Source organism: Silene latifolia, chromosome 2, assembly GCF_048544455.1.
Source record: "Silene latifolia isolate original U9 population chromosome 2, ASM4854445v1, whole genome shotgun sequence".
In the NCBI taxonomy this organism is placed as follows: domain Eukaryota; kingdom Viridiplantae; phylum Streptophyta; class Magnoliopsida; order Caryophyllales; family Caryophyllaceae; genus Silene; species Silene latifolia.
In genome coordinates, this window is record NC_133527.1 from 73,077,255 (window position 1) to 73,101,584 (window position 24,330).

At 38.8% G+C, this 24,330-nt stretch overlaps 1 non-coding gene across 1 annotated transcript; it reads right to left on the minus strand.

Moving 5' to 3' along the window:
* Positions 1 to 14,248: 14,248 nt before the first annotated feature.
* LOC141645156 (small nucleolar RNA R71) lies at positions 14,249 to 14,355 on the minus strand. Its single transcript, XR_012544742.1, has one exon. It is a non-coding gene; the product is annotated as a small nucleolar RNA R71 (small nucleolar RNA).
* Between the last annotated feature and the right edge of the window lie 9,975 nt (positions 14,356 to 24,330).

Consider the following 24,330-nt stretch of genomic DNA (forward strand, 5'->3'; position numbering starts at 1 on the left):
GGCCCGTTGGCTCACATCCAAGTTAATATGAATTTTGGGTCTCAGAATCATTTATTATAGTTGGGTAGAGGTCACTATATAAATGCTAAACTTGTTTAAAATGTTTGCAAGATTAATTAAAACGATAAATGTTTATAATTCCTTCATTTTCTATTTTGTAGTCAATTTGATTAATAAGCAAGGACAACTCCTATTTTATCCGCTTCAACTAGCGCAACCGCTCCACCACTTACCAATGCTTCTTGGCTCCGATCCTTTATGTATCGATGTAAACTTGAAAAGAATGGGTCTAACTTCGCCGATTGGGACGTGCAACTCCGCTTGGCCGCGGAAGGTGACAACAAGCTTCGTTACCTTACCGAAGCCGCTCCCGCGGCACCTACTACTAGGTCTACCCCCACCGTAAGGCAAGCCTATGAGACTTACCTAAAATAATCGGCCGCAATCAAGAACGTCTTGATTTTCTCTATGGAAGCCGATCTCCAAAGGTGTGCTATTAAGATAAGCACGGCCTATGAGATCTACACCAAGCTTGTGACCATGTTCTCGCAAGCTCTAAGGATCATCCAATATGAGGCGGCCTCCGCATTTTTTGACATCAACATCAAAGAGGGCCAAAAGGTTAGCCCTAAGGTGCTCAAGTTGCTTGAGCTTGTTGAGACCCTTAAAGTGCGAGGGGTTGACATTCCCGAACAACTCATTATAGACCGAGTTCTACATTCCTTGAACAAAATCAAATCATATGTACAATGTAAGGTAAACTACAATATGCAAAATATGAGGACTACTCTCCATGAGTTGCACAAAATGCTTGTGCAAGCCGAGAGAGATATGGGTCTAAATGTTAGCTCAACCAAGGATGTGCTCGTTATTAACAATAAGAGCAAAGGGAAGTTTAAAAAGAGTGCAAGCAAGAGTAAGAAGCCCACTCCCTTCAAGGGAAAAGGAAAAGCTATTGAGAAAAGCTCTTCCAAAAGAGGTGCTGTTGGAGCTTGTGTCCTCCACAAATTAGTGTGATAACATTTGTAAATCTCTTACAGGTTCACAAGGGTATACTTCGTATATTTAATCAGTTGATTAACGTTTACCTAATAACGGTTGGCTTGCTAGAAAGTTTGACGTTATTATCATACAGATGGCGGTGATCAACTGGTCCCTAAAGGTCACACCTATAGGACGCATTTGAGAAATGTGGTTATAGAAATATAATTACATTGATGCGCAAAATGACTAAAACGTTAGTCAATGTGTTGATGAGATAATTATTTAATGAAAATTAAATAATATTAAGTTGAGACGAATTAATCACAATTAAAAATTAAATATAATAAGTTATATTTAATTAAATATATATAAGGTTAGTTTGGACGAATTAATCTGTTAATTCGTAATTAAATATAATCAGTTGTATTTAATATCAACAAGTTGAATGTGTCATAGTGGTAATAGTGAGGGTACACATACCAAGAGGTCATGGGTTCGATCTTCACTAGATGACAATTCAACACATATTATATATTTTTGGAAAGACCAAAAAATAAGGAAAAAAATAAATAAAATACTCCTTATTTTCGGTTCAGTTGGCCGAAATTAGGGAGGTTTCGCTTTTCCTAATTAATTTGGTTATTCGGTCTATATAAGAGAAAGGTAGAGAATTATTTCTAACCTAATTCTTTTTCTGACCTAGCCTCCTCTTTCTCATCACAAAAACACAAAGACAATAAAATTTTACAGAAAATTTTAGATTGATTTCTAGCATAAACAAAGGGTATATCTTAGATCGTCTTGGGTGCAACTAATAGGCGAATATCAATTTTGATATTGTTCTTAGGCCAATTTTGCAAGGACCTGAAGTTAATTCTAAATCTTTTACTTATGCTTATGTATTTTATTTTATGACCATAGATCATCTTTATTATATCGTTATAATCCTTCATGTTAAAGGGAAGTATACAGATTATTTCCCACAAGTGGTATCAGAGTACTAGGCTACGATTTTAATCTTGATGATTTTCATATAAATTGTATGTAAACTTAAACCTGTTTTTCGAAAAATTAGGGTTTCGAATTTTATGATTCGGAATTTTTTTGGTGTGTGCCGTTTTTGTGCCGTTTTTTTTCTTTCTAGTTTGATGATATTTTTTCCATTCTATGTTTCATATTATAGTTTATAATCAGTTACAATTATCATATGAAGAATTGGTTGTTTTAATTTAATGCAGATTAAGTTAAAATTGAATGGAATCATCATGTTTATGATAAAAAGATTGTTTTTGCTATATAGTTTTTGGCATATAAATTGATCATGTTCATTATTTCATATGCTAATCATGTTCTAATAGCAAAGGTAAACAATTTAGTCATCAAATCTAGTTTTAGGGCATTTTGCCGCAAAAGGAAAGAAAAAAAGGAGAGACCGTTTTTAGGGTTTACGAAAAAAAAAAATTGTTAATTTTTTGGTTTTGGTAAACCGAGAAAAAGAAAAGAAAAAAATTAGGAAAGTTTTTTTTTTGCCTTTTGCCGAAAAAGATGGAGAAAAATTTTTATGGAAAGTTTTTCCTTGTTTTTTTTTTCCTATTTACCATATTAAAATAGGAAAGGGGTTGTTTTTTTTTATTTGAGCCGTGACAATTAAAAAAAAAAAATTTGTTTTTTTTTGGCCGAGACATATTTAAAGCATTGGATATTTTTTTATTTTTTTTATTTTGGCTAATTAGTTATTGTGAATCGGTTCACAATTTAATGATACCGAGTTATTTTAAAGCAGTTTAAAATTTTGACGGATAGAATTCATATTACAAGTTTAATATGGATTATGTATGAATTAATGTGATTAAATTGCGGAATTGTCACTTAATTTAATTTAAATAGGTGGTTTGGATAAATTAATCAACATAATTAATTTATTGTATTATATATGTTTAATTTATTTTAGTTGATGCTTTTAATTATGTTGAATGAATCGAATGAATGAATTTTATTTACGTATTTAATTTTACAATCGGTTGTAATTTGTAATACTTAGTGTGGCCTTAGTCAATTATGTTTTCGTAATGAAGGAAATATAATTTTTATGTAATTATGAGATCTCGAATCTCCTTTATTTTAGTTTTGGGTTTTGAAATTAGAATGTAATTAATAGGTCAATTATGTAATTTTAATTATTGTAATTTCAAAGAAGACTTAAGATGAAGATTCAAGCCCACTCCCGCTACATGGATCAAGATGGAACATCAAGACAAGCTTCTCGGGTCCAAGGATGGATTCCAAACTTGTATTTATTGTTCATTTTGATAGGATAGGCCACACTAGGACTTTTACTGTTTTTTTTACGTTTTTCATTTTATTGCTTTTCATTCACATGCTAGTAATTGCATCATATTCCGCCTAAAACCAAACCACCTACTACTAAAATGCATGAAAATTGACTCATATAGTTGTTTGTTAGTTTTCATGGACATGCAGATGTCACAGTCTATAAGCCATCACCTTAGTTTAAATCATTCTCGCATGCTAGATTGTAGTTCACTTAAAATGAATTAAAAAGTTGATGGGATCTTCCTCTAAAACGGAAATTGAGATTAGTCTTTATAAGGGCAAACATCTATGAATCCCTTCTTCGTCGGTTGGCCTAATATGACCCCTTCTACGTTGGGTAAGTAGTTGTGTTGACTTAGTTTACCTCAACATTGTAGTCCGAAGAGTTTCTCGTGATTATGATGGACTAAAGATAGTATTTACAGAAATTTATCGACCATGAATTCTAACGGTAGAATTAGCTAATAGGTTAGCTTATCAATTTACAGAGAATTGAGTCTTGGGGTCATTTATATAATTCTTGAGGGAGGTCAATTGTATAGATGTTTTGAGTCTTCGCGTTATGACTTTAGTTCATTAGACTTAAAATAAAAACGATGCATGCTTATTATTTTATTCTTCTTTCGCAGTGTAGAACACGCTAATTATCAATAATCTTTATTACAACAAATGGTGGAAATAACGCAATCCCAATGCCTAGTGCCACACTAGATCGTTCGTCTGGCTTAAAATGTTCATGGACCAAATGAGTCACCCACTCGATCAAGAATGATGGGTCAAATTTTGCGGATCGGGAGGCGGCACTACGGAATGCGCCACTGCGACGGTAAGCTCGGTATTTAATCGAGCCAATACCGGTCAACCCAGGCCCAAATGCTGGAGCCAACGAGTCACTCGCTTATAGTGATTTCGTTATGGAAGCGGGTGCGATAAAGAACGTACTCATCTTTGCAATGGAAACCAATTTGCCGAGACGCTTCATTGCCCAAGGTGCAAACAAGATTTTCACCACGCTCGAAATGAGTTCTCAAAAGCACCGAGAATCATTACATATGAGCATACCTGTCGCTTCTTTGATGCGAAACTCGAGAAGGGCCAACCGGTTAGCCCACACATTCTTCACATGATTGAGAATGTCGAGAAACTGAGTCACCGAATTGTAGAATCGGTGAGAGCATTGTCATTGACCGAATGCTTCATTCTCTTCACAATGGTTTTGCCCTTTTCAGGGCGAACTACTACATGAATGACTTGAAAAAGAGTCCTCATGAGCTACACTCCCTTCTCGTACAGACCGAGAAGGATATGAAATTGAGTGGGAGCATGAAGCAGGATGTTCTCACGATTCACAACAAGAGTAAAGGTAAGGGCAAGGCTCATGGCGACCTAGCTGTAGGTAAGCCAAAGTTTAAAAAGCCAGGAAACGGTAAGAGTGCGCCCGGTGAGACTAGTGGCTCACAGGGTAAGACATAGAGCAAGGGCGGTGACATAGAGTGCCACCATTGTCACAAGACTGGACATTGGAGGAGGAACTGTCCCGTCTACCGTGAGGACATCAAAGCAGGCCGTGTCGCTCCTGTTGGTATGTCATCTTATATTCATATGATTGAGATTAACCATGCAAGTTTCGGAACTTGGGTACTAGATACTGGTTGTGGTTCTCATCTGTGTAATCATTTGCAGGGCCTAAAGAACATCATACCTCTCGAAAATGGTGATGTGGACCTGCGAGTCGGGAATGGAGCACGAGTAGCTGCTGCCTCGAAGGGAACATATGTAATCCAACTCCCTAGTGGTTTTTAGTTATCATTAAATAACTGTTACTATGTACCCAGTTTATCTAAGAACATTATTTCTGTTTCCGTACTTGCTAAAGACGGTTTTACATTTTCAATAAAGGATAATAGTTGTATTTTCTCTTTTAATGAAATGATTTATGGCAAAGCAGTTTCCATGAATGGAATTTATATCTTAGATCAAACCACGGAAGTATTACACATGAATAATAAGAAATTAAAGGTTGGTGACAAAGATCAAACCTATCTATGGCATTGTCGAATGGGACACATAAATGAGAAACGCGTAAAGAAACTCGTCGATAATGGGACTATTCCCTCATTCGGATTTTCTGCATATGGCACGTGTGAATCATGTCTCATTGGCAAGATGACTCGAATTTCCTTCAAAGGTGTTGGAATGCGCGCTAGTGACCTATTAGGACTCATACATACGGACGTATGTGGACCTATGTCAATTACCGCTAGAGATGGCTATAGATATTTTATCACTTTCACAGACGATTTGAGTAGATACGGATACGTCTACTTAATGAAGAATAAAAGTGAGTCCTTTGAGAAATTTAAGGAATACCAGAATAGGGTACAGAACCAACTGGGTAGAAAGATTAAAGCACTCCGTTCAGATCGGGGTGGCGAATATCTTTCAAATGAGTTTAATCAACACCGAAAGACTCGTGGAATCGCTCTACGATTAACTCCACCGAACACCTCAATTAAATGGTGTGTCCGAACGGAGAAATCGAACCTTACTTGATATGGTTCGATCCATGATGAGTCACACGGTAGTGCCCGATTCATTATGGGGTTATGCTCTTTGTCACCGCTCTTATACTTAACCGAAGTCCATCTAAAGTCATCGACAAGACTCCATATGAAATGTGGAAGGGAACGGTACCTAACTTGTCCTTTATTCGGGTTTGGGGCTGCGAGGCTTATGTCAAGTGGAGACACGAGGATAAGCTCGGACCGCGATCGGTCAAGACATACTTTATAGGTTATCCAAAAGGAACATTTGGTCATTACTTCTATTCGCCAACTGAACATCGAGTATTTGTTGCGACTAGTGCGACGTTCTTAGAGAAATAATTTCTCGAGAACAAGTCGAGTAATAGAACCTTCGAGCTGTCGGAGATTCCAGAACCAACAACCGAGAAACAGATGGAGGAAGCTGTACCTCCAACTGATGATACGGTTAATATTCCTGAGGAACCTAGGAGGTCGGGTAGAGACTCTCATCCTCCGGACAGATACATTGGTATGGTCGAGGAGAATGATGTTTTACTTCTAGAAAGTAATGAACCCGCAACCTATAAAGGTGCTATGGCCTGTTCCGACTCAAAGCTATGGCTCGAAGCCTTGCAATCCGAGATGGACTCCATGTATGAGAATAACTTATGGGATCTAGTTGATTTACCTAATAAGGTAAAACCTCTACAGTGCAAATGGCTTTACAAAATAAAGCGTTCTGTAGAGGCGCAACCAGATATCTATAAGGCACGACTTGTGGCAAAAGGTTTCACTCAAGTGCAAGGATTGCATTATGATGAGATTTTTGCATCTGTAGTCATGCTACGTTCCATTCAGATAATCTTAGCGATTGCCGCATTTCATGATTATGAGATTTGGCAAATGGATGTGAAAACCGCCTTCTTAAACGGTTGTTTGGAGGAAGAGTTGTACATGGTGCAACCCGAAGGTTTCATAGATCCTAAACATCCTAGGAAAGTATGCAAGATTAAGCGTTCCATTTATGGACTTAAGCAAGCTTCTCGGAGTTGGAATCATCGTTTCGACCAAGTGATAAAAGAGTATGGTTTCACTCGATCGGTCGAAGAACCATGCTTATATATCAAGTCGAGTGGGAGCAAGATTGTATTCTTGATATTGTATGTCGATGACATACTCTTGATTGGGAATGACATTCCTCTCCTTTCTTCGGTTAAAGAATGGTTGAAGAACCATTTCCAGATGAAAGATCTGGGTGAGGCACAACGTATTTTGGGAATCCGTATCTACCGAGATAGATCACGACGGACGTTATCACTTAGTCGAGTCTTATCTAGATAAGGTTCTTGAGAGGTTCAAAGATGACCAACTCCAAGAAGGGGAACCTTCCTATGACGATCGGGATGCGATTGAGCAAGTCTCAGTCACCCACGACGCTTGAAGGTATTGAGCGCATGAGTCGTGTTCCTTATGCTTCTGCAATAGGATCGATCATGTATGCCATGATATGCACACGCCCATACGTGGCATATGCATTGAGTATGACGAGTCGGTACCAAAAGACTCCAGGTGAAACACACTGGATAGCAGTCAAAAATATCCTCAAGTACCTACGGAGGACTAAGGATTGGGTATTGACTTATGGAGGCGATACTAAGCTATGCGCAATCGGTTACGCAGATGCTAGCTTCCAAACGGATCGAGACGATTCAAAATCTCAGTCCGGGTTCGTCTTCACTCTTAATGGTGCTTTGCGGTCACCGGAAGAGTTCCAAACAGTGTTGTAGCAGATTCTACTACTGAATCCGAGTACTATGCCGCTTCGGAGGCAGCAAAGGAAGCGATATGGATGCGTCAATTCTTACAAGGGCTTTCGGTAGTTCCTAGTTCGAATGACCCGATCACCATCTATTGTGACAATAGAGGTGCCATCTTCCAGGCTAAGGAGCCAAAGTCTAGCAACAAATCTAGACATATACTACGGAAGGCTCACCTGATCCGTGATTACGTGGAGTAAGAAGAGATAGTGATTGACAAGATTGCGACGGATGATAACATCGCAGATCCTCTCACCAAACCGTTCAATTATGATAAGCATGTAGGGCATGTTAATTCCATGGGAATTAAACATGTTCCTAAGTTATAGTACTTGATTATGGATTTGATACATTATCTTTTTCATATATTATTTATAACTTCATCGTTTTATATATATAATATTTTGTTTTTCATGTGGATTGTACTGACAGCATTGAACGCCACAAAGTGAACTGAATTACATTATATTTGTTTTTGTCTGTAATCGCCAATGTGAGCTGATAACTCCGGCTATTAGATTGTGCAGTCGATTGATGGTGGGTTCAACGAGCCATAAGTTAAACGGTTGACTAATCGATCACAGATACGATATTATGACGATACCTCGTAGGACAATTTTTATTTGTGACAACGTAATGGAGTCCTAAATGTTCTATAACATTCGGCGCCAGGTCGTGGATAGGACATCTATTGTGTACCTAGAGTCGATTCTTTTGACTATCAACTGTCTCTTGAGATTAAGGCAGTTTTTGGGTGACTTTGGTTTCTTTCTCACGGTCTACCATAACTGGGGCTAAGTAGATTTTTTCTGGTCATTTCATATCGTGCTTACATCTCGCAAGATTTAAGTTGAGGAAAATATCCATCCCTTATCAGGTATAGCTATTTCTCAGGGCCACTCGAGGAGTTGTAACTGAAATGCATGGCCATGCTCGAATGTTGATTCGTTTATCAGTTAAGTTACTCTCTAGTCGGGAAAACCACTCTTGATACTGATCGCTTGTAAAATACGACCTTTGTGAATTCGGATTTGCAAATTGTTTTACATTGAGTGGGAGAAATTTTAAAGGATATGAGAATCGGTTATCGCACATACACTTGTGAGGACAAGTGGGAGTTTGTTGGAGCTTGTGTCCTCCACAAATTAGTGTGATAACATTTGTAAATCTCTTACAGGTTCACAAGGGTATACTTCGTATATTTAATCAGTTGATTAACGTTTACCTAATAACGGTTGGCTTGCTAGAAAGTTTGACGTTATTATCATACAGATGGCGGTGATCAACTGCTCCCTAAAGGTCACACCTATAGGACGTATTTGAGAAATGTGGTTATAGAAATATAATTACATTGATGCCCAAAATGACTAAAAAGTTAGTCAATGTGTTGATGAGATAATTATTTAATGAAAATTAAATAATATTAAGTTGAGACGAATTAATCATCAATTAAGTAAATTAAATATAATAAGTTATATTTAATTAAATATATATAAGGTTAGTTTGGACGAATTAATCTGTTAATTCGTAGTTAAATATAATCAGTTGTATTTAATATCAACAAGTTGAATGTGTCATAGTGGTAATAGTGAGGGTACACATACCAAGAGGTCATGGGTTCGATCCTCACTAGATGACAATTCAACACATATTATATATTTTTGGAAAGACCAAAAAATAAGGAAAATAAAATAAAATACTCCTTATTTTCGGTTCAGTTGGCCGAAATTAGGGAGGTTTCCCTTTTCCTAATTAATTTGGTTATTCGGTCTATATAAGAGAAAGGTAGAGAATTATTTCTAACCTAATTCTTTTTCTGACCTAGCCTCCTCTTTCTCATCACAAAAACACAAAGACAATAAAATTTTACAGAAAATTTTAGATTGATTTCTAGCATAATCAAAGGGTATATCTTAGATCGTCTTGGGTGCAACTAATAGGCGAATATCAATTTTGATATTGTTCTTAGGCCAATTTTGCAAGGACTTGAGGTTAATTCTAAATCTTTTACTTATGTTTATGTATTTTATTTTATGACCATAGATCATCTTTATTATATCGTTATAATCCTTCATGTTAAAGGGAAGTATACAGATTATTTCCCACAGGTGCTACTTACGAGGACAAATGCCATTATTGTAATGGTGTAGGACATTGGAAGAGGAATTGTCCGAAGTATCTTGGAGATCTCAAAACTGGAAAAATTGTTCCAGTAGGTAATATATATTTCTCCTTATCATTCATGTTTTGATTTCAATCTCAACTTTAGTATTTGGAAAAATTTGTGATTCTTACCCTTTTTTAATTTGTATTTAAGGGCATCCGAGCAAAGACAAAGGCAAAGACAAGCTAGCATAAGGAGGCTCTTCAAGGGAAGCTAGAGTAGCCGCCCATAGTAGAAGACCTATGGAAGCTTGACCCTTATTTTGATTGTCTTCTCTTTATTATTGTATTTTGAAATGTTGTTTTAGAACTTCTAATGAATTCCTTGTTTGACATGGCAATTAGTTTATTTCCTTTTGTTTTCAAAGACAATGGTTGTATTTGAATTTTGGTGACTTGGTTTTCAACCCAAGTCACTCGTTTTATGGAATTTCTTTGTTCTAAAACTTATCATTATACACTATTTACATCAGTTGAAATCTACAACCATATACAAAATTAAATACGGATTATAGATTATGTAGTAATTGATATTGTATCAATTTTACATATGTGTTAATACATTCGTCGTTAGAGTTTAATTACAAACTCTTTTATTACTTTGTTATATCCAAATAAGTTGTTGAGACAATATTGAACCCTATTAAAGTGAACTGGATTAACATAGTATTGGCCCCTAGTTGCTTATATGAGGTGACGTCTCTAAGTGACTAGAGTGTAATGCGATTGATGGCAAGTTTAAGAGCCATAGAGTCATAAGAGATGACTAGTCGATAACATAGGCAAACTGTGTGAGACACTCTGTCAGGCGGTGACCGCTTATAGAGTTCTGGCAACATTTATATAGCCTGGTCGTGGCGAGAGCTACTATAGTATTCTTTTGAGTCAATTCTTTGACTAGAGACTGTTCGCCCAAGTCGGCACAGATTCTGATTGACTTTGATTTTGCCCCAAGCCATTCTGTGAAAAGGCGTGAGTGTGCATCTTTCGGGTCATGATGAACTGTGGGTGTACGAAGGGAATAGTGTAATAGGAATTGTCCACCCCTTGTCAGGGATATTTAAAATCTCAAGGCCACTCGAGGAGTAGTGAACTGAAAAATACGTGGCCACGTTCGGAAGGTATCTATGGCAGATAATTCCGATCAAACAGGTACTCTCCAGATCGAGGAAACCACTCCAGATATGATTAAATGCAAGTACGACCTGAAAGACACCTTGCATTGAGTGGGAGATTGTAATAGGACAAGAGAATTGGTGACGCACACTTGTCTCGGACAAGTGGGAGATTGTTGGAGTAAGTGTCCTTAACAATAGTGCGATCACATAATTAAATCTTATAATAAGAATACGTAAGGGATGATTCAATTATATAGTCAACTGATCAACATTAATCGGTAATGATTGGCTAACTAGAGTTTGAAATTACTGTCGTTTGACGGTGGTGATCAGTTGATCCCTTAAGGTCACACCTATAGGATGAAACCCAAATAGATAATTAATTAATTGTATTTGATACAGATTAATTAATCCTTTATTTATGTGAGTTGGATTGTATATATTATTGTAATATGATTAAATAAGATTTAATTTAGTAATTAAATGTTAAGTTACTAAATTAGTTGAGGTTTTATAAATATTTTGAGGTAGAGGTAGTAAGTTATTTATATTTACAAGGAGTTGTAAATTTAACTAACTATTAATTATGGGACCCGTTTTATATTGATATAATGGTAGTATACTACTTAAGTGTTGGGTGTATATCATTTGATATTTAATTGTTAAATGATCATAAAAATAATTAATTATATAAGATAATTGATTACATGATTTATAAGCATTTGTGGGACAAATGTTGAAAATCAAAATTGGACAAATGGGGCCATGTGCACCGGTTTTATAGAGTATATTTTACTCATTTAGTTTGTCCAATTTTCAATCTTATGTCATGTGCATAGGACACAAGCATGATTCACCATAATCATGACATGTGTACTACCTTACTCAAAGCATTTGCATGTGATTAAAATAAGATAAAAAAATCACTTCATTTTGCATGGTGTGTGCCGTGTGATTGCTTAGAAAAGGACATCCATGTGCTTTTTATTTGTACACTCTTATTCCTACTCAATGCTCATATTGTTTCACATGCATCTCATAAAATTCCTCTCTACAACTCTCAATAAATAATAATACTCTTCTACTAATTATTAGTGTAGTAATACAAGTAATATTAGTATAAATTAGGGATAATACTACTCAATATCTAGTTAATATTAGTAAGTATTTTTGGGTTAGTCTTGGTGCAATTAAGAGGAGGTATTCCACTATGAATAGTTGAAGTTTTGGAGGATCATCCTAATATGTTCTAGCTCAAGAATAAATGTAGGAAGGAGTCCTACACTTGTGCCCAAATTTCGGTTCACATGTATGTAAGTAGGAATCGATTTTTCCTCCTTTTGTTCCATTTATCTTGCATGCACTAGATCTAATGACTAAATCAAAAGTAATTTAGATCATAAATTAAATGAGTTTAATTAGAGGGTTATTGAATCCTTTCACGCAGCCGTTCCCACCTAAGCCCCGCTCATCTCATCCGAGCGATAACCCCAGTTCCCAAATGTGCACATCCCCTATGTGGCGGGTTCCACAGAGGGCGAATCAAGGGCGTGAAGCCACTCCTGCAAGTGACTCCACTCAGCCGAGGACGCACCTCGCAAACCACATACATTTATACAACCAACACATTACCACAACAATTATCAACTACCAATTCCTACATGATATAAATCAACAACAATGATCAACCATCAACAATACAATGTAATCAATAACCGAGTAGGGAAACCCTACCTGGAATAGCAACCACAAGACCGTCACAGCAGCTAATCAGTAATGTTCGTCTACGAATCCTCCTCCTATAACACATATACATACAATTACCACCTAATCAATATAATCCTCCCAAAACCCCCAATTCTACCCAATTAGGGTTTTAACCAAACTCAACAAAACATTATAAAATCATACAAGAAGCTTACCCTTTACACGACGATCTCAACGGCGTAAAGAACAAGACAATCCGACGATCCTAGCCCTTGGGATTTGCTAATAACGCGATGGAAGAGAACTACTTAACTTCAATTCTTTTGAAAGGCTTTAGAAAGGTGAAAAAGTGATTAAAGAGAATGACATAAACCTTTTATACTAATCACTCGTTATTAATAAAACCCGGCTAAATAACCCGTAAGACTCACTTACTCGATCGAGTGCCACTTACTCGATCGAGTGTCACACGTACTCGATCGAGTAACCAACTGGCAGACTACTGTTTTGCGTAAAAACATATTTACTCGACAGAGTACCCATAGACATAGAAAACCGTAGTATGACATGAATCCCCTATGAACCTATGACACCCTAGTGTCTTAATCAATTGTTTATAAACCCCTATTTTACTTGCTTTATTTTACTTCCGTTTCTTCACATTTCATTGTTAAGTAGTTTAGTTTGATACCTCAATCTTAACCCAATTTGTGACACCCTAAGACATAGCTCTCTAAAACTAATAACTTAATTCAATACCCGTCCTTTGGGATCCGACCTTTACTCACCACTTTACTAAGAGTAGTTTGTTTAGATTATAAATATTTTTGTGGTTGGTTAGCTTAGACGACAAATTTTTTGACCGAATAAAAAATGGCGCTGTTTCCGGGGACGGTGTTCAATTGAATTGTTATCACTTGTTGTTTTTAGTTGTGTCTTTCTTTACCTTGGGGAAGTCAAACTCCTTAAGGTAGTTTTAATTGTTTTCTAGTTGTTTTCTTTTTGCATGTCTAGGAGATCACAAGGTAGACCTTTGCCTATTGATCCCGAAATTGAAAGAACCTTGATCAACATTAGAAGAACCGTTAGAAGGGCATCAACAAGTTTGGGTATTGGAGAACTTGTGGACATTGGTGTTGTCCAATCGGATAATGTTGAGTTTATCAACCCTTTTGGAAGAGAAAGAGAGGAGAACCAAGTTAAAAACCAACCACAAAATCAACCCACAATGCCTAAATTTTCATCTCATTCCGTACCAACCGAGGAGAACCTACCAAATGGTACTCCAACACCACCTCACTTAACCGGTACTTTCATTGCCAAATCCTCATTCATACAATTAGTTGAGAGAAGTCAATTTGGAGGGATGCCTAGTAAAGATCCCCATCTACACATGGAGACTTTTTGTGACTATTGTGATGCAATGTCTCAAATGGTGGTAATCAAAGACCAAATGCGATGGATGTTGTTTCCTTTTTCCTTGATCGGAGACGCAAAGCAATGGTTAAAGAGCCTAGACAAGGCTACCCTTGGAATTGATTTATGGAAGAAGTTAGCACTTGCTTTCTACAAGAAGTTATATCCTCCGGAGAAGACTAACATGTTAAGAGCCCAAATCACCGGGTTCAAACAAAGAGATGAAGAGTCTCTATATGAGGCTTGGGAGAGATTCAAGGATACATATTGCTCTTGTCCTCACTGTGGACTAAGCGAGTGGTTCCTCGTCTAACAGTTTTGGAATGGCTTATATGAAGACTCACGAAATGTGCTTAATATGGGCTCTAATGGGACATTCACCGAGGTTGATGACAACCTAAAATGGGCTAAAATCGAAGAAATGACGGTTCATAATTCCCAATATAGTAGGCCAAGAAAAACCATTACGGGAGGGAAGCATGAGGTGGACTCTATCACACAATTGGGTGCTCAACTAAGTGCTCATATTGATACCATAAACTTGAAGTTCGAAAAAGCCATGGCCAAGCTTGATGAAGCTTCCCAATCACCCAAACAACTTGTCAATGCTATATATGATGGCAACATCCTCAATCCCAAATGGTGTGTGTGAGAGTTGTGGAACCTTGGAACATGATCAACACGAATGTAGGGGAACAAATGAACAAGTAAATGCTTTCTAAGCATACAAGAATGACAACCCTTATTCCAACTACTACAATGAGAATACCAAATTCCATTCAAACCTCTCATACAAGAGTCAAAATGTCCAAAACCCTCAACCCACATACACACCACCTCCAATGACAAATCCTACTCAAAGACCATACTACAATCAACCCAATGACCAAGCTTTTGATGTTCAAAAAGCGGTCCTCCAAATACAAAAGAGCCAACAAGATTGCTTTGCTCAATGCAAAGGGATAGTCAAGCCAAAGACACTACCATCAACAATGTCCTTGCTCACACCAAAATGTTGGAGGCTTAATTGTCTCAATTGGCCTCTTCTAGTTCCCAAAGACAAAAAGGACAATTACCTCCTCAAGGTAATCCTCCTACAAGACATGATACCCATTGCCATCCACTTGAGGAGTGGTACAAGATATGAGAGACCAAAGATGCCAATGGAAGAGAATATTGTTGAGGAGAATGTCAAGCAAAGTGATGAGATTGAACCATTGAGGAGAAATTCTAAGGTGGTAGAGACAACTACCAATGACTCATCAAAGAAGAGAAATAAAGATAAGGCCAAGGAAATTGAGAAAGAGCCTATTGTGATTAGACTTCCATTCCCAAGTCGCCAAGCCAAGCCCAAGTTTGATGAGCAACTTGGAAAGTTCATGGAGATTGTGAAGAACTTAGAGGTTTCTATACCATTCACGGAGCTAATCAACTGTGACACCCCCATATTCCAAGTGCCTTACCAGGACCACTTAAGGTATAGAAACGTCATCATATCGGTTACCCGAGGCAATGATAATCATAAGATAATAAAGAAACATACTTTAAAAGTAAATACGGTTTAATTGATTACATGTCAAAACCAAAACTGGTAAACTGAAATACAAAGTTCCCAAAAATGTCTACTAGCAAAACTGTCGTAACTATAAGACATCGTCTGACACAGCGGAAGACTCTTCTAACAGCCACGTGATGACTCATCCCAGCTATCCCATATGCGTCATATCATACCTGCTCAATAACTGCTCACCATCCCCGAATGGATCACCATAGTTTTTAAAACATTTAAATGGGGTCAATACTAATTACACAACACAAAGCCACAATGAAACAAGTATACAAACAGCTCAACAACACAGCATCCTCCAAATCCATAATCAATCTCCACACAACTGACTACACACTAAAGTGTGTAGTCCTGCCAGAGTACCCATCACAACAAGTACTCCACACCGCCAGTGGGAGACCGCAGCCGTACCCACCAAATCCCCGCTCATCAACCACTGAGCGATAAACCCAAGTTTCCTTAATGTGCACATCCCCTCCTATGGCGGGTTCCACAGAGGGCGAACCAAGGGCGTGAAGCCACTCCCGCAAGTGACTCCACTCAGCCAGGGATGCGCCCCGAATATCACAGACAGTTATACAACAACAATCAACAATATAAACCAACAACCGTTACAATCACCAGCAATATAATTAATCAATAACCACAATACCACCACCACACACATCATGTAACTAATACTGAGTAGGGAAATCCTACCTGGAAAGCAACACGAAATCAGACGATCTAAGCAGCTACTTAGAATCTCTCCTCAACAAAACCTCCTCCTATACATATATACATATTATCACTACCGTAACCACATAATCACAAAAACCACCAAATCCCCAAATTAGGGTTTAACTAACATTAACCAAATGATATAAAAATGATATGTAGAACTTACCCACGATACAAGGATAAAAAAGGTGTAAAGAATGATGAAAACCGACACCTCTAGCTCCGGGATTTGCTAATAATGCGAAGGAACAAGATAACGTAACTTGAAACATCTCTTGACTGTGATTTAGGTTTTGTAAAAGTGGTTAAAGAAAGATGACATAACTTAATATATATTAATCCGCATTATTAACAAACCCGTCGCCAATCACCCGCAAACCGACTTACTCGATCGTGTAAGTCACTTACTCGATCGAGTAACCCTTACACGATCGAGTGCCAAGTTTACTCGATCGAGTACCCTACATGCAGACTATTGTTTCGCATAAAATCCAACTTACTCGATAGAGTAAGCCCTACTCGATAGAGTACCCTCAGACATATAAAACCATAGTATTACAGTCTTCCCTCCTTAAAAAGAACTTCGTCCCCGAAGTTCAAACCACAACCAAAACAAAAGCACACTAACATCCTCCCGACACAACAACACAAACAATACTCAACATAAAAGTCCACAACATACTTCCCAAACCCACTTAACCCGACTCAAAAAAACTACTAAGTATATCAAAACCAACATAAAACATGTAAAAACTCTATGCGACCATCTCCTACCCCCCTAAAAGAAAAAAAAGGTTACGTCCCCGTAACCATACATACCTGATAAAAAAGAGACGGGTACCGCTCTCTCAGAGCCTCTTCCGCCTCCCATGTAGCCTCCTCAACCTCATGGTTAGACCAAAGAACCTTAAGCAACACTGTCTCACCATGTCTAGTTTTCCTAACCTTTCGATCAAGAATCTGTTTAGGCACCTCAAGATAAGACAAGGACTCATCCAGCTCTATGTTCTCTATCTCTAACACATGTGACAGATCACTAACTTACTTTCGCAGCTGAGATACATGAAACACATTATGCACCCTATCCAAAGCAGACGGTAAAGCCAACCGATAAGCAACCTCACCCACACGATCTAAGATCTCATACGGTCCTATGAACTTCCGACTCAGCTTCCCTTTCTTACCAAATCGCATGACCCCACGCATAGGAGACACTTTCAAAAGAACCTTGTCCCCAAACTGAAACTCTATATCCCGGCGATGTAGATCTGCATAACTCTTTTGTCGATCCTGGGCCGCTCTCATCCTCTGTCTGATCAGCTTAATCTGTTCCACCATCTCATGTACCATCTCTGGTCCCAAAACCACTGCCTCAGCACTATCGTCCTAACAAATCGGACTCTTACACCTCCTCGCATATAAAGCCTCAAATGATGCCATGCCAATACTGATGTGATAGCTGTTGTTGTAGGAAAACTCAATCAAATCCAATCTCTGCTCCCAGTTACCACCAAAGCCCATAACACAAGCTCGCAACATATCCTCTAGAGTCTTGACGGTCCTCTCAGTCTGGCCATCTGTCGCAGGATGAAATGTTGTACTCATCTTTAAGGTAGTTCCCAAAGACTCCTGCAACTCTTTCCAAAACCGTGAGATGAACCTCGAATCTTTATCAGACACTATGTCCTTAGGCACCCCATGTAGTCTAACCACGTTCTTCCGATAAGCCATAGCTAACTGTGTCTTAGTCCATGTATCTTTTATTGGCACAAAATGAGCTGACTTGGTCAGTCGGTCCACTATAACCCATATCATATTGTTACCCTGTTGACTCTTCGGTAAACCCACGATAAAATCAATAGAAATAGACTCCGACTTCCACTCAGGTACCTCAAATTACTGAATCTTACATTATGGTCGTCGCTGTTCCCCTTTCACTCTCTGACAAGTCAAACAACGAGCCACGAACTCAGCTGTTTCTTTCTTCATCCCAGGCCACCAGAAAGTCTTCTTCAAATCTTTGTATAGCTTGTCACCGCCTGGTTGTACCGAGTATGGTGTACAATGAGCCTCTGTCATGATCATATTTTTCAACTCCTCATCATTAGGATCACACCACCTCCCATCAAATCTCACACTACAACCTGTATGAATAGAGAATCTAGACACTGTCCCTTTCTCTACTACAGCTCTCCACTCCTCAATCTTAGGTTCCAACGCCTGTTTACTGCGAATGTCATCATAAAGGTCTGGCTCCACTGTCAAATCTCCCCTAGCATCCCCTTTCTGGATCATATGTATCCCAAACTTCCCCACATCATCTCTCAATCTCATCAAATATATAACCGTCCATAAAGAATACACACTCTTCCTGCTCAAAGCATCTGCAACCACATTGGCTTTCCCTTCATGGTATATGATGTCCATGTCATAATCACCAATCAACTCCATCCACCTCCTCTGTCTCATGTTCAACTCCTTTTGAGTGAAGATGTACTTGAGACTCTTGTAATCTGAATATACCTTAAAGGTCGCCCCATATAGGTAATGCCTCCAAATCTTAAGAGCAAACACAACTGCACCCAACTTTAGATCATGTGTAGGGCAATTCTCCTCATAAGGCTTCAATTTCCTAGAAGCATAGGCAATCACTTTCCCATTTTACATCAACACACAACCCAACCCATTCTTTGAATCATCTGTATACACCTCAAAGTTCTCACTCCCTTCAAACAATGCTAAGATTGGAGCTGTGGTCAAACGCTCCTTTAATGTTTGGAACGCCGTCTCACAACTTTCATCCCAGTAAAACCTGTTCTCTTTCCTCATCAAAGCTGTCATAGTCTAGCTATCTTGGAGAAATCTTTCACGAACCGTCGATAATACCCTGCTAAACCCAAGAAACTCCTGATCTCAGCCACATTCTTTGGTGCTTCCCACTTGGTAACTACTTCAATCTTTGCAGGATTCACAACAACCCCTTTCTTTGAAATCACATGCCCCAGAAAAGCAACCTCCTCTAACCAGAACTCACACTTGGACAACTTGGCATACAACTGATGATCTCGCAAGGTCTGCAACACAATCCTCGAATGCTCCTTATCCTCCTCTTTAGTCTTAGAAAAGACTAAGATATCGTCTATGAAAACCACCACAAACTTATCCAAGAACTGACTGAAGACCCGGTTCATCAAATCCATAAACACAGCAGGTGCATTAGATAATCCAAACGGCATCACCACATACTCATAATGACCATACCTCGACGTGAAAGCTGTCTTTAGTATGTCCTCCTCTTGACTCTTCACCTGATGGTAACCCGACCTCAAATCAATCTTAGAAAGACTACTGCACCGCTCAACTGGTCAATCAAATCATCTATCCTTTGCAAAGTATACTTGTTCTTTACCGTCACTCTGTTCAACTCCCTATAATCGATGCACAACCTCAAGCTCCCATCTGTCTTCTTCACAAAAAGAATTGGTGCTCCCCACAGTGATACACTAGGTCTAATGTATCCCCTCTCAATCAAATTATCCAGCTGCTTCCTTAACTCCTCCAACTCCTTAGGACCCATACGGTACGGTGCCTTACAGATTGGCCCTGTTCCCGGTTTCAGCTCAACACTGAAATCTATCTCCCTCTTCGGTGGCAACCGAAGAATCTCCTCTGGAAAGACATCTGGAAACTCGCCCACCACTGGTATCTACTCAACTGTCGGACTCTCCACTCTATGATCCCTCACATGGCATAAGATCAACGGGCACCCCTTCCGCGGATAAGACTTCAAGGTCACTGCTGCAATCAAATTAACTTTGGGGTTGACAACAAACCCACGATAAGACACACTAATCCCCTAAGGACCTCTCAAAGAAACTCTCTTCTGATGACAATCTATCTTAGCCTTGTACTTTCCCAACTAATCCATCCCGATTATTATCTCAAAACCATCTAATGGGAATTCCAACAAGTCTACAGGTAGATCAACTTGTCCAACTATCCTGGGCACACCTCTATACAACCTCCCACAAGATACAGACTTACCCGAAGGTATAAAAACTTCCTCTTTTATAGACTCATACTCACTCAAACCCAACCTTTTAACATGACTCGATGATAGAAACGACTGTGATGCTCCCGAATCAAACAAAACAAAGGTAAAAACTCCATTAACAAGAAATGTACCCGTGATAACGTGAGCATCATCCTCAGCTGCTTTCTTCTCCATCATAAACAGCTTGCCACTGGACTTCTGCCCACATCCCTGGACAGTACTAGCTGAGGTAGTCGGTTTAGCACCCGACCCCTGGTTGTTGTTGGTGTTTGTAGCCGGTTTCTGATAAGAATTACCGCCATTGCGGTTAGCCCAACCGTTGTTGCTCTGACCTCCACTGTTGTTCCGTGACCCAGTCGGCCTATTACTAGCATAACTCTGCGCAGGACCCTGTGATAAATTCCCCTGTGACGGTCTCTGGAAACCCCCACTCATTGCACTGGTGCACTCATGTCTGTTGTGGCCCACACCACCACAGTTATAACAGGTCATACCCCAACTACCACCACCACTACCACGGCCACGCCCATATGAAGCCCCAGCACTAAACCCCGAGCCCGAAGAATATGCTCTCACTTGATTATGGTTACTCTTCTTGTAGCTGGACTGACCACCACCGTCGCTCTCAGCTTTCCTCTTCTCAGCACCCCTCTCCTTGGTCATCTCAACCAATCTCTCAGCCCTCTCAGCTCGCTCATAGACTTCCTTTACATCTGTAAGGACTCCCACCGGTAACTTCTCCATAATTTTGGGGGTTAACCCCTTCTTAAACCTCAAAGCTAAGTTCTCCTCACTCAGCCCCATGTCCTCAGCATACCCGGACTTCCCATTAAACTTACGATAGTACTCAGCTACCGTCATATCGGATATCATCTTAAAATCATCAAATTATTTTCTCAACTTACTCCTCACATGTTCCGACACAAACTCACGCCTCATAGCTTTCCTGAACTCATCCCAAGGTATTTCAGGTAGCCCATGCTTCATATACATCTCCCTAACACTCACCTTAACCTTATCCCACCACTCACCGGCCGCTTCCCTCAAGTAGAACGCAGCTTGTTCCACTTTCATCTCCTCCGGGCAATGAACTAACTCAAGAATGTTCTCCATTTCTCTGTGCCAATTATCCAGCAGAATTGGCGCCCCAGTCCCCTTATACTCCTTAGGGTTGAACCTAGCTATGTGAATGCTGATTTTGGAGTGATCAGCATCCTTATCCTTTCCCACTCTTTTCAAAGCTTCTGTAAGAGCATCTTGGTGCTCCAACATCTTCACTATGTCATACACGGTCATACTCTCACCTCTAGAATACAAGGTGGTTATTTTCGGCAACATCTTGTATCTATATAAGAAAAGGTAGATATAAACACATATCCCACATCTCAAAACACGCATGCGACCTGTATAAAACCCACTCGATCGAGCCCCTACACCTACTCGATCGAGTTGAGGTCACTCGATCGAGTTGCCCCACCTACTCGATCGAGTACCTCGACTCCAGAACCTGATCAGAGAACTCACGAAAACACACTCGATCGAGCTGACCCCACTCGATCGAGTGCCCCTAGCTACTCGATCGAGCGCCCAAAAACCTGCTTCTGCCCAGAAAACATAAAACTACCTACTTGATCGAGTCAACCCCACTCGATCAAGCCTTTCACCTACTCGATCGAGTGCCCCCACTCGATCGAGTCATGCGGACTCCTATAACTACCCGCATGCTTATCTTTCTTTCCTAACTTTATATACAACTTTTATACAACCAACATAACGACAACAACAATATATATATATATATATATATATATATATATATATATATATATATAAATAGGATCCTGTGCGAACCTAAAGTTCGGTGCGAACTAAAAATCCCAACCCCTTACTCAATCAGATTTAGACACTCCCGTTATTTTCCTTTCTCCCATTAAAACTCACTCTCACTCTCTCTCATAACTAACGACGACGGCGACGGATCTTCGTCTTCTCTGCGACGTTGACGGCTCTACGTCTGCTCTGCGACGGTGACGACATATCTTTCTTCGATCCTTACTGTATGTTTCCCCCTTTTGCAACCCTAATTTTTCCCGATTTTCATTGTTCAACTGCAGTTGTGATTATTTTTCCCTTTTTCATTATTATAATAATGTTAAATTTTCATTTTCACAAGCTATTAGTTGGTACAACTGTTCAATCCTTTATTCTTTGTGCATTTGTTGATACAATTTTAGTTCCGATTATTTTTCAAATCGATTGTCCTGGAACCTAGGTAGTGAAAGCCTGAGTTTATCTTGTCAAGCTACTTAGAATCCTTTATGTTGTCGTATACACTCATTCGTTATGCTAGATACACCCTATTAACTTGTATATTTCCTCAGATTTCATCTCATTCTCTGTATTTTTGTCTTGGGGTACGTAGATACAGTTTGAAATGCTTTGAGAAACACACCTTCAGCTGGCTATATACACTTTACTTTGTCATTGTTAGACATTGTTTACAATGTTGATTTTTGCCTTACTTTTCTTTTTTCATTTGTTTTTTGTATTCCTGTCTGTTGTGAGAAAATATTGGCCAACATGGACAATGTAATTTACCTTTGACTCAATGAACCAAAACCAAAAGCGTCGTCTATATACAAACCCCGCAATTTATTTGCTCAACCTAGATACAATCCTTCACATAGGTATATACACTCAATTCTCAAGCTAGATACACCCCTGTTAACTTTTGTTTGGGTTGCTAGATACAGTTTGAAATGCTTCTAGAAACACACATTTAGGTGGCTATATACACTTTTTAGTCCATTTTTTATATTCATCGCTTACACACATTTTCGTAATTTTTTGTGTCACTAATAGTTCTATTTTCAGTTGTTTCATATCCAAGTATGTCAACTTGGTGCAATGGTTGTGTTGTCAATCTTCTTGATGAGGATCAACAGTCGTTTCGTGCCCTTTATGTCAGTGAGAAACAATCAGCTATGGGTTCCTGTTTTTCTCCGTTAAAGGACGTTATAGTGACTGGCCGTCACTATCAAGCATATGATTCTGTGTTTAATAATCAAGATCTTATGCATAAAATCTTCTCTAAAATTGATCTTCATGAAGATAAAGCACATATGGCGCTCGTATGTCAAAATTGGGCTCAATCAAGCTTCGATACACCCAAGTGCACCTGGTGTTAGCATGGCTTATTGGCTTCTCAGTAGACATAAATGATGTGAATGGTGTTCGCATTATTCGTAGGGGTCCTAGAATAGTCTTCCAAACATGCAAATGTTTCTTAACGGAGGATATGATTGCCAAATTCTTAGTGCATTTTCAGCAAGCAAAAAATCCATCTCAGAGTACTCATCTTACTGTTCTTGATGATGTTGCACGCGCCAAAGTGAATGGGTCGTTGCATGCTTTAGCTGCTTCTAGTGAGGAACGAGATAGAGCCATTGACATTGCTGCGGACTTACTAGTCACTCGTGACAACATATCCTTTCTTGATTTACCTTTGATGTTGTATATATAGCTCATGTGTTCCCACTTTTTGTAATTAGGGTTTTGCATGTTTAGGTTTTAATGTGGCCCTTTAGGTAGCTGTCTACTTGTTTATTAATTATAATCTGATGTCTCAACAACCTTCTTAGTTTAACATTTTGGATAATATTAAATTTAATGTAATCCCTGTACTTTATTTTCAATATGGAATGGTTCACTTTTTCTATGAACTTGTTATGTATTTCCAAATGCAATGTTCTTTACTTATGAGTTTTCATTGACTTTTACATCTGTTATACTTCCTTCTGTTGTTACAATTTTATTTTGTTACATTTTTTAGGATACCCTGCCCCCCTACTTTTCTTTTTGTATTCTGCCGCTCTTAACTAGATACATTTTTTTGATGTTGCTAGACACACACCTTCACCTAGCT